Genomic DNA, 13,338 nt, shown 5'->3' on the forward strand with positions numbered 1-13,338 from the left:
AATAAAAAATTCTTAAATATCTAAAAATGAAAAACCAGAAAAAACAAATCTAAATGTTTATCAGTTTAGTGACATAACTACACACAGCAGAGAGTTATTCCTGCTAAATTTAGAACATAGTATTTTGACTGTGAATAATAGCAGATTTTTACTTTAAAGATAAAATTAGCTACAGAAAACCTAGCTGCATGCAATAATCTTATTATTAGTGATAATATTTATATAGTTATTAAGACATAATTACATATGTATTGGAAGAAAAATTTTAAAAGTCATTTTCAGGAGCAAACATTTTCAGCATAAGAGAAAAAGTGTTAAATAAACACTCTCCAATCTTTTGTTGGTTTGTTTATTTTGAGAGAGACAGAAACAGAGTTGAGGAGGGGAAGAGAGAGAGGGAGAGAGAGAATCCCAAGCAGGTTCCATTCTGCCAACACAGAGCCCAATGAGGAGTTTGAACTCTGAAAATTGTGAGATCATGACCTGAGCTGAAACCAAGAGTCAGATACTTAACCAGCTGCATCACCCAGGAGCCCCAAAAGCTCTCTAATCTTAAGGTTAAATTTGAAATATGAGTATGAACATGATTACTCTCTTAATAAAACTATTTTTTATCTTTATCCAATAGGAAAAAAAATGCTAAGGACAATGAACTCCTAACGCTCAGACTGTGACTTCTAAATACCATTCTGAACCTTAAAAAAAGTACATAGATAAAAGTGTGCCTTGAATAAATGATCATTTACAATTACAGATCAAGCGATATATGATTAGCCTAAAATGTAAGATAAAAAAGAAAGATCCCATAAAGGCTAATTCAGTATGTCAAAAGAACACATGGAAAAACTTGAAGTGCTTTAGCCAACATGGTGCAACTTGAAAACCAAAACAAACAAACAAACAAACAACTGTATTTGACTAAAACAATAAACATTTAAAAATGATTAATAATGATAAAGACAAAGGAAAAATAAAACTTCTTGGACACCATTGGAAATTACTACAGCACCAACCCAATACAATAAACATCAAGAATTATAAGAAAATAACTCAACATTCATTTTGATATCTACTATGAACTGTATTGAGGGTAATCAAATAGCTTGAATGGATTAAGGAAAGTTCTATGAACAATAATTCCATTTAAAGGGTGCCTGGGTGGCTCAGTCGGTTGAGTGTCTGATTTCGGCTCAGGTCACGATCTCATGGTCTGTGAGTACGGGCCCCACATTGGTCTGTGTGCTGACAGCTCTGAGCCTGGAGCCTGCTTCAGATTCTGTGTCTCCCTCATTCTCTCTCTGTCCCTTCTGCCACTCTCACTCTGTCTCTCTCTCTCTCTCTCTCAAAAATAAATAATCAAATATTAAAAAAAAACAATAATTCAATTTAAAATTCGCAGAAGAAATGAAAAAATTGAAAACTCACATTTTCACCCCATTGAAAATGGATTCAGGCAAGTCATTAATGGAAAGTAAAAGCATCAGTTGAAAGGTTGATTGGGAACTTTAAATTGACATAGTCATGCTGTCATCTCTTGAATTCATTAACTAATGTTAACATCACTGTGCATCACTAACATGCAGCTGATGAGGTTTTGGGGTGATGGTGGGGTTCATGGGGTTCAGAGTTGACGACCCAGAAAGAATTCTTGAAAATATCTTTGGTGCAAAAGGTGATTTTATTAAAGCATGGAGACAGAATCCATGGTCAGAAAGAGCTGAACTGGGGCTGTGTAGAATGACTGGTTGTATACTATGAACTTGGGGTAAGTGAAGTCAAAAGGGAAGTTTCCAAAGAAACTTTCATATGCTAAAGACTTATTGGAGACATAGCTATTGCCAAGCTAAGGTTGTTTTTCCCTCTAACAAAGCATTAACATTAAGGCAGAAGGGAGTTCCTGGACTTTAAGCTATTGATGGAATTTCCTTTTTCTTGTAATTTACTAAGATATTTGTGAACTGATGGAGACTATCAGTTTAACCATTTGTTTTCTGTCCTTTCCTTTGTCCTTGGGCAGCCAGGAGTGCCTGAGAAATGTCACATGTATCCCACCTGGTGGGGGTAGGGGTGGGGGTTGCTCTTAGCCTATACTTTGCCCTCAGCTTTCCTCATGCTCCCTCATCACAGTGAGAAAAACCAAAATGTATGTGTCTGCAGATAAAATGTAATATCAAATATGCCACAGATCTTATGCAGTATTATTGTACCAACAAAACAAAATAAAAAGAGCATGAATCAAATCCAACTGAGGAAATTCATGAACTAAAGGGACAATTTAAATGACATTAAAGGAACAATCAGTCAAATACAAAATGTTGGGCACTCACTGGACATCTAACGTGTTTTCCAAAAGAATATTACATACAAAAATTACAGCAGCTAAGCAAAACAGAAAAAGGAAAAAAAAAACGTTTTGGATTGATAGTCACTTAAAATACTAAAATGAGCAAAAAAGTCAAATATAGTGAGTATTTCTTGTCTAAATTCTATTTTGAATGAATTGACTATACAAGGAGAATTTTTGTCACTTGGGGTAATTTGAAAGTAGGCTAGGTATTAGGTAATATTAAGACACATTGTAAATTTTGTTAAGTACGATGATGATATTGGATTATTTAAGAAAAGTTCTCTGTTTTTAAGATGCATACTGAAATATTTATAGGTGAGTTGTTATGGTGCATGCATTTTGTGTTGAAAAACGTCAGTAAAACAATTTTGAAGTATTTCTAAAACTATGAGTGGAGGCAAAAGTGGAAAATACACCTTTTATCTAACTTCAAAAACTATCAACATTTTGTGAGAGTAAAGGAAGATGGCAGAGTAAAAGTACTCTAAGCTTACCATGTCCCACAGACACAACTGGACAACTTACACATCAGTGTAAATAACCCACAAAATGACCCAAAGGCTGGCAGAACAAACTCCACAACTAAATGTAGATAAGATGCCACATCAAAGAGGACAGGAAGGGCAGAGATTCAGTGGGGAGATATATAGATCATAAATAGATCTATAAATAGGCATTTATAGATCATTTATCTATAAGTAGATAAACTGTGGAGACTGTTCCCTGGTGGGAGGGACCTGCCTATGCCTAAAAGAGAGAAAAACAGACCATCACTTAAGGGAGCCAGTGAAGGGGCAGACGAATCCCCATAAGATTTGACTTTGAAAACCAAAGAGGCAGAGTTTCATTCAGTTCTTCCAACCAGAGGAATTAAAGCCTGGGGTTTTAGGAATCCTTGGGTATGGTTCTGGGAGAGCCCGGAGGGTGAGAGGAAACAATCCCCACACTTAAAGAGACAACACAGCAAACAACCTGAGGAGATACAGCACAGAAACTGCAGTTTGAAAACGCCTGGGGCACACAGGAAGGAGAGTTATTTACTAATCTCAGAGCACATTCCAGAGGGACTGAACCTCTGGAAGACTCTTCCAGGAACAAAGGAGCTGACAGGTACTGTTTCCCTCCTCTACCCCCAGCAAAATAAACTGGTCACCTGCAAGAGTCAGCACATGCCGATATTCAACTACCTAAATTTCTTACACTGCATTTCCCCCCAGTTCCCAGCTTTGGGGATCCACCTCCTCCAACCAGGGTTGCCTCAGTCTCAGCACCGCAGGTTCTCTTCCCCTGGAAGGCCAGTGAAAGTCTTTGTCTCCCAAAGGTGCACTTTGTGGGGCCTCAGTAGTCCCCTTGTGGTGACTATGGACCCCTTCTTAGGGAAGACCTGCATACACCTTGGTAAAACTGCATGCCCCACCCAAACACTTTCAGGCCCCTCTGGCCTGGTCCCAGAGACAGTGGCACATCGCCTCTGGCAGAAGACTAGTGTGCAAAACTTGTGTATACTATACACCCCACCTACACATGCTTTGTGAATTTGCCCAGGCCACCCTGGTCTGGCTGCAGCTTGTCCCCTTCTGCTAGAATATAGACTTTGCACCTCGCCCCCATATGGAACTGCCCCCTCCAATAGCCTTGTGGCTGGAGCTCATTCAAACCAGAGCCATAAGCCTGGTAGTTTGCAAGCAGCTCCAACAGGGGCCAGCACCACTCCAAAGTACCTCTATCCTGGGGAGAGGGGAAAGAAAACCACATACAACAGTATGACTGTGGCCCCAGCAGTGAGCAGGAGACAGCGGTCTGGTCTGATTGCAGCTCCTGCCCAGTAATGAAAGCTTCTCAGGGACAACACAGGAAAAGCAGAACCTGTAGTTCGGTGATACTGATCTCTGGAAAATGCTTGGCATGATTCAACTGAAGCCCAAGACGACTCCAAACTGATCCACTAACACCAGAGGGACCAAACACTGCCTGTAACTGGCAAAGAGAGCCACTCCTGGTGACCGGACAGAAGAAAAAAGTGGCCTAGCCACAACAACAGGGTGCACGCAACACACATAGGAGACACCTTTGAAATGCCAGGTTCTAGTAAACAGGGGGCACTACACTGCAGGGCACTACAGGATCTTTTCATAAGGCCACTACTTTCAAAGCAGAGATTTGGGTGACTTTCCTAGCACACAGACACAGAAAATTAGACAAAATGAGAATATGTCCCAAATGAAAGAATAAGATAAAACCACAACAAGAGACCTAAGTGGAGCTTCAGGCTCCAAGATGTCAGCACAGAGCCGAACACGGGGTTCAAACCCACAAACCGTGAGATCATGACCCGAGCCAAAGTCAAATGCTCAACTGACTGAGCCACCCAGGTGCCCATCAGTAAGACTCTTAATGAAGAGATAAAAAAGAATCAGAGATGAAGAACACAATAAAATTGAAAATACACTAGATGGAATAAATAGCAGAATGGAGGAAGCAGAAGGATGAATCAGCAACCTAGAGGTCAGAGAATTGGACCTCTAGATAGATAGATAGGTAGATAGATAGATAGATAGATAGATAGATAGATAGATAGATACAGATATATTCAAAATGAGGATAAGACTTAGGGAACTCAGAGACTCCATTAATGGTAATAACATTTGTATTATAAGGATTCCAGAAGAAGAAGGGAGAGAAAAGAAAGCAGAAAATTTGTTTGAAGAAAAAATAGCTGAAAATTTCCTGAATCTGGGGAAGGAAATGTCAACAAAATCAACGCAACGAGGTCCACACTAAGACACATAATAATTAAAATGGAAAAAAACAAAACAAAAAAGGAGTGATAAAGGGAGATTTTTTAAGAGTTTTTAAAAATTATTATTTTTTATTTATTTATTTTTGGGAGAGAAAGAGACAGAATATAAGTGGGAAGGGGCAGAGAGAGAGGGAGACACAGAATCTGAAATAGGCCCCAGGCTCTGACTGTTAACACAGAACTTGTCGTGGAGCTCAAACCCACAAACTGCAAGATCATGACCTGAGTCAAAGTCAGACAATTAACTGACTGGGTCACCTACATGCTCCAAAAGGAGAATTTTTAAAGCAGCAGTGAAAACAGTTACATACAAGGGGACCCCATAAGGCTATAAGCAGATACAAATCTATAGTAATCAAAGCAGTATGTTACTAGCATAAAAACAGACACATAGATCAATAGAAGATAATAAAAAATCTCATAAATAAACCCATGATTATATGGTCAATTTATCTTTGACAAAGGAGGCAATAATATGCATGGAAAAGACAGTGTCTTCAACAAATGTTGCTGGGAAAACTGGATATTTCATGCAAATGAGTGAAACTGGGCCACTTTCTAACACCATACAATAAAATAAACTTAAAATGGATTAAGGATCTAACTATGAGACCTGAATCCAGAAGAATCCTGGAAGAGAGCACAAGCAGTAATTTCTCTGACATTAGCCTCAGCATCTTTCTAGATATGGCTCCTGAGGCAAGAGGAAACATAAGCAAAACTGAACTATTGGGAGTACAGCAAAATAAAAAGGCTGCACGGCAAAAGAAACCACCAATAAAACTAAAAGACAATCTACTGACTAGGAGAAGATATTTGAAAATGACATATCTGATAAAGAGTTAGGGTCCAAAATACAAAAAGAATTATACAAGTTAACATACAAAAACCAAATAATCCAATTAAAAAATGTGCAGAATACCTGAACGGGCATTTCTCTGGAGACATACAGATGACCACACTGGGTACATAAAAAGATACTCAACATCACTTCTCATCAGGGAAATGCATATCAAAAGCACAATGAGATAGCACCTCACATCTGTCAGAATAGCTAAAATAAAAAACAATAAACAAGTGTTGATGAAGATATGGAGAAAAAGGAACCCTCGTGCACTGTTGGTGGGATTGCAAACTGGTGCAACCACTGTGGAAGACAGTATGGAAGTTTTCTCAAAACAAAAAATTTCACTACCCTACAATCCAGTAATCCCATTGCTGGGTATTTACCCAAAGAATACCAAACCACTAATTTGAAGGGATATATGTACCTCCATGTTTATTGTAGCATTATTTGCAATAGCCAAATTATGAAGTAGCCCAAGTGTCCATCAACAAATGAATGGATAAAGAAGATGTGATACCCACATACACACACACACAAATACACACACACACAAATGGGATATTATTCAGCCATAAAGAAGAATGAAATTCTGCCATTTGCAACAACATGGATGGAGATAGAGAGTATAATGCTAAGTGAAATAAGCCAGTCAGAGAAAGAAAAATACTGTAAGATTTCCCTCATATGTGGACTTAAAAAAAAACAAACAAATGAGCAAAGGGGAAAAAAAATAGACAAACCAAAAAAGGCAGACTTTTAACTATAGACAACAAAGACAGTGTTACCAGAGGGGAGGTGTGTGGGGGGATGGGTGAAATAGATGAGGGAGATTAAGAGTACACTTATGTTAATGAACACTGAGTAAGATTGGACTTGTTGAATCATTATATTGTACACCTGAGACAAATATAACACTGTATGTTAACTACAGTGGCATTAAAATAAAATAGAAAAACAACTATCAACATTTTGTTATACTTATTTTTGCTATTACTGTCTTTTTTTAAGTAACACCAGGAAAAATTTAAAACATAGAAGAAGTTTCAACTAATATTTTAATCATGCTTTTGTATATATTTATATATTTTCTTAATAATTTTAATTGCTGGGACCCCTGGGTATCTGAGTGGGTTAAGCGTCCAACCTTGGCTCAGGTCATGTCTGGGGCTCAGGAGTTTGAGCCTCCTGTTGGGCTCTGTGCTGACAGCTCAGAGCCTGGAGTCTGTTTCAGATTCTGTGTCTCCCTCTTTCTCTGCTCTTCCCCTGCTCATGCTTTGTTTCTCTCTCTCTCAAAAATAAATAAACATTAAAAAAATTAAATAATAATTTTAATTGCTTTATAGGCATTTAATGAATGATCTAGGTAATTTTAAGGTCATTTTGAAGTATTTCTTTCCAGATCATCTTTTAAATATGTTAGAACAGATTAAGCAAGGCTGTTCCAGAAACATTTTTCTATCTGATGTATTTACTGGGCTGAGGAAATCAAGAAAGGCTTCTCAATCATTTTTTCATGACTCATTTAAAATGAGACCATCTGAAACATTTGAAATAAAATGTGGAGAACAAATCACTATGGGCAAAGTAGTGTGTTTGGAAAGGGTATTATCTAGCACTAAACCTCCATGATTTTATTATGCTTAGAAAATTTGTACTGTGTTCTCACATTGCTACATTGAAATGCCAGAAGGTTTGCCTCCCTGCATGCAGGCTCTTGGAAACACAATGTAGCTCTTGGTAATGTCTCCTGAAAATGCGTACCTTGCTGAGGCACCAAATGTCCAGAGAGATTCATTAATCACGTTCCAGCTTTGTGAGGAAAAACACTCCCTTCCTTCCATCTTCCTTATAAGATCTGTATCTTGTGGGCAGACACATTAAATAGGTGAAATTTCATAATTTAATGCTTAAAGATGACAAAATGATGTTAATTTGGGTATTGCTTCAGGGTATTTTTATGTGTAACTTAACAATTTAACATTTTGACATAATTTAGAGAAAGTATCTGGAGGGGGACTTTGTTCAGGTAATTAGTACAGTATCAGGCTATTTCAATTTTTGAATCATATGGAGAGATCCAAGATCATTTTAAGAGAAGCTCACTTGCACAATGCAGCAAGTAGCTTGGGGGTCGGAGAGGGGTGGGTGGACTTTATGCTTTATCACACTTTTCATCCTTTACAAGACTAAAGTTTAGGAGTTGAGTTTTAGTAGTAGTAGAACTAGTAGCTAACACTTATTGAGATCTTACTATGGGTCCCACCCTGTAGTAAGATGTTTCACTAGACTGTCATGTAATACTCACAAAATCCCTGTGAACTTGGTATTATTATTATTAGGCTTTGCACTTTATATAGCATCTAGAGCATCAGTATTGGTTAAATTTATGAATAAATAGATGAATGTATTGATATATAGGGGAATATTATAATTAGAAAGTTTTTGGAAAGTATACTATCTTTTCTAGACAACTTTTCTTTTATCAATTGGATTCATTAGAAGCATTGTACTCCTAGGATAATAACGCAGTAAAGCATGTTGCAGTTTTTTAATATTATGTTTCTAAGTGTAAATGCACAACTGAGTTGTGACAGATAATATTCTCTCTTTTGGTAACTTAAGAGAAAATGATATGGCAAAATAATCAACTTTGGCTTTGTTTTTGTAATGTTATTCTTAAGATCATGACTTTCTGTGGTTACATAGAGTGATGGCAACGTCTATTTATTCTCTTGTGTTTTCTTCCATATTCTCGTTCCACTGCTCTGCGGACCTGGAGTTTTGGATTCAAGTCACTAATTATTTTGCAATTGATAAGCAGAAATCTCTAGGGTGTGAACCATAGAGCCTTGATCTGAAATTGAATCTGTTTTGTGATAAAATTGATCTAACCCAATTAAATTAGGTAGATAATGCATCCCACCTATCTGCCTTTGAGGCCTCTACTCAGGTTTAGTATTTCTGTCAGTGTTATTTCCAGTTTGTGCAACTGATTCCTCGTGTGGCATGTTAGGTTTCCAAATGCTGAACAGCTATTAGAATATATGTCACACTACGTTTTTTTTTTCTGGTTACAAAAATGGTATCTTCTCATTACAAAATGACATATTACTTAAATTAAAATCACTACAATATTTGTGTGTCTGTGAGATTGCATTAAATGTGATCAGACTGGGGGCAACCTGGGTTGCTTGGTAGGTTGAGCAGAATTCTGACTTAGGCTCAGGTCATGACCTCACCGTTTGGGGGTTCGAGTCCCACGTTGGGCTCTGTGCTGACAGCTCAGAGCCTGGAGCCTGCTTCAGATTCTGCGTCTCCTTCTCTCTCTGCCGCTGCTCCACTCGTGCTCTGTCTCTCTCTGGCTCTCAAAAATAAGTAAGTGTTCAACAAAGTTTTTTAATGTGATCAGACTGTAGATACTAAGTTTTTTTTTTTCTGTTTGACATCATGAACATTTTCCATTGCCGTTAGTATTATTCTCCAGCATAATGGTTATATAGTATTATGGAATTACATTGTTTGGATATATATAATTCAACCTCATATTGTTGGATACTTAGTTTTTTCACTAGTTTACTTATTTAAACAAAATTGTGATCAACAGCCTTATGTACAAATTTTCATGTTTAAATATTTCTTTATTGGAAGTAATTTTGTGGGTCAAAACACATTCAGGCTTCTTTGCAACCACCTTTAAATGTAGAAGGTTTTTTCCAGTAGAGAATAAGTAATACTAAATTTCTTTACAAACGTTTTATATACATGAACAGCCTCCAGTGTTTGTATTCATGTTTGGGTTAGCTCCTTGAATTTCACCTTTGCTAAGACATTTTTTATTCTTATTTTTCACATATACTTTTAACTCCATTATCTATGGCTATCTGGAGATAGCCACCACACTTTTCCAGGTTATCTCGTGACTTGATGAAAATTGCAGTTCTTCCATCACTCTTTTCTGTCTCCATTTATCTACTGGAAATTTTCTGTTAAATAGGATATCTAACACCATTCCAAGCAAGTTACTATCTATTCAGATATTTTCTGTGAAAACCTAAAATGAGACCTGAACTTGCAAAATAAACTTCTTGCTGTAATACTCATTTCTTGCTTTGTAATCAAAATTCAATTTTCTTGTTTTACACTTTTTTTCGGGGAAAAATCAAGACTGCACAGCAGGAATCACTAGTTCCATACGCTTCATAGCAAATAATACTTTTGGCAGACATATTCATAGTTAACAGCCTTGTCACTTGCTAAATCTTAAGCTGTGAATGCTGCAAATGTATATTAACTGAGTTATATAAACCAACGTGTACAGGATAATTAATTATTTTATCAACATTCTCTAAGCCAAGTGACCCCAGCAACAAATTTCACAAGTTGGTTCCCAATGATTTAGCAGATTTAGCCAGTGTTTTGCTGAGGTCTTCTTATATATTGGGCACTAGATTAAGCATCTTTAAGAGGATATGACAACATTCTAATAAGTTGTGGAAGGCAGTTTTATACCCAAGTTACTGAAGAGGAAACTGATCTCAGTGAGGTGAATTAACTTGTTGAAGTTACAATCTGTGAAGGATAGCACTGGGCATTGAGTACAGATTCTTTAACTCTAAAGTTACTACTTTTCCCATTGCTCTCTGTGCAAATTATTTTGTTTACCTGTGATTCATTCTTAGGAAATATGTACTGAATTTTAACTTATTGCAGGCCTTATGCTTACTACTAGAAAATGAAAAAAAGAATAAAAGTAATTAATTAATAAATTGAAAATAAGTATATGGATCTTAATTTCTTAGAGTGAACTATCTGTTGAAGGGAGACAAATATTAATCAAATTCCTCAGAGAGAATATAAGTGACAAGCATTTTTTAGATCTATATAAAGAAAGGAAGATTACCACAAAAGGAATAAAGGTAAAATAAAATTTAAAAAAACCTTTCATTTTTCTTATTTTTACTTGATCTGACAATAATATGCTAAAGCAATAATATATTTGATTATGTATGCTTAATTGAATGATAGCAATGATACAAGAGATAGGACGGAGGGATTAGGAATATTTGGTTATAAATTAACTGTACTATTTGTGAAGTGGTATAGTGTTATTTGAAGGTGAACTTGGATTAGTTGTAAATGTATATTGCAAATTCTAAGGGAACCCCTAAAAATGTTTAAAAAAAAGAAATATAATTGATACGTTGAAAAAAATTGGAATCATAAAATGCTCATTTAAAACTACAACAAGCAGAGAAAGATTGGAAGACAAAAATAAGAACAAAGAACAGAGACAACAAATAGAAAACAGTAATAAATATGTTGACTATTGATTTGACTATATCAATAATCAAATTCTAATAGTCTAAATAAATAAAAGACTGAGATTTCACAGTAGATAAAAAAGACTCAGCCCTATGTTGTGTATAAGAAACTTACTTTATTTCTTTTTATTTAGTTAGTTTTATTGAGAGAGAGAGAGAGAGAGAGAGAGAGAGAGAGAGAGAGAGAGAGACAGCAAGAGTGGAGGACAGGGGCAGTGGGAGAGAGACAGAAAATCTTAAGTGGGCTCCACATTCAGTGTTGGGCCCATGCGGGGCTCGATCTCATGACTCTGGAATTGTGACCTGAACCAAAATCAAGAGTCAGACAGTCAACTGACTGAGCCAACTAGGCACCTTGAAATTCACTTTAAATAAGAAGACACATATTGAAATGGTTTGGGAAAATTGGACAGGTACATGCAAATGAATGAAAATGAACCACTTTCTTACACCTTACCTGAAAATAAACTCAAAATAGATTAAAGACCTAAATGTGAGACCTGAAATTGTTAAAATCCTGGAAAACAACACAGACAGTAATTTCTATGACATTGGCTATAGCCAACAATTTTTAAGATACATCTTCTGAGGCAAAAGAAGCAGAAGCAAAAATAAACTATTGGGACTACATCAAAATAAAAAGCTTCTGCACAAAGGAAACAATCAGCAAAACAAAAATACAAGCTACTGATTAGGAGAAGATATTTGTAAATGAAATATCCAATAAAGGCTTATTATCCAAAATATATAAAAAGCCTATACAACCCAACACCAAAAAACCAAATAATCCAATTAAAAATGGGCAGAACACATGAATAGACATTTCGACAAAAAAAGACACACAGATACATAGATGCTCAACATCTTTCATCATCAGGAAAATACAAATCATACCTAGAAGACTATAGAACAGTGCTAACAAAATTCTGATGGAAAATAATTTCCAACTAAATCCTATACCTAGCCAAATTTCCATTCAAGAATAAAGAAAGAATAAAGATATTTGAAAGCATGGCATGATGTAAAAAATTACTGGTGAATTCTACCAAATACTTAAGGAAGAAATTATACCAATTCTCTAAAATTTCTTTCAGAATGTAGAAGCAAAGGGAACACTTCTTAATGCATTTATGAAGTCAGTATTGTCATAATATCCAAACCAGACAAAGACATTACGAGAAATGAAAACCACAAAACCATATTTCTCATGAATATATAGATGCATAAGAAGTATAGCAAATAGAATCCCACAATGTATAGAGTAATTTTGAACCATGATCAAGTGGAATTTACCCCAGACACACAGGGCTGGTTCAACATTCAAAGATCAATTAATGTAATCCATGGCATCAACAGGTTGAAGAGAAACCACATGATCATATCAATAGATAGCAAAAAGGCATTTGACAGAATACAACATCCATCCATGATAAAAATTCTCATCAAACTAGGAATAGAAAGGAACTTCCTTAACTTGATACCAAACCTACAAAAACCTCACACCTAACATCATACTAAATGGTGAGAAACTAGAATCTTTCCCACTAAGATTAGGATCAGGGCAAGGATGTCCCTCTCATCACAGTTTTTCAACATTAGTCTGATGTTCTAGCAAATGCCATTAGGACAGTGTCATGTTGGTGCAGGACAGACAAACAGATCAATAGAACAGAATAGAAATAGATCCTTATACTCTTCACAAATGTTACTTCAAATAGATCATAGACCTAACTGTAAAACACAAAATTATAAAACTTCTAGAAGATAATTTAGGAGAAAATCTAGAGGACCTTGACACAGTGACCTTTTTTTAGATATGATACCAAAGGCACGGTCCATGAAGGAAATAATTGATAAGCTGGCCCACATTAAAGCTAAAGCCTCTACTCTGTAAAAGATATTGTTCAGAGAATGAGAAGACAAGCCATAGACTGGGAGAAAATATTTGGAAAAGACATAGCCGATAAAGAATTGCTATCCAAAATATATAAACAAAACCCTTGAATCAACAAAAAGTAAGCAA

This window comes from Panthera pardus, unplaced genomic scaffold, assembly GCF_024362965.1.
Source record: "Panthera pardus isolate Hobbes unplaced genomic scaffold, ASM2436296v1 HiC_scaffold_17, whole genome shotgun sequence".
NCBI classification, from domain to species: domain Eukaryota; kingdom Metazoa; phylum Chordata; class Mammalia; order Carnivora; family Felidae; genus Panthera; species Panthera pardus.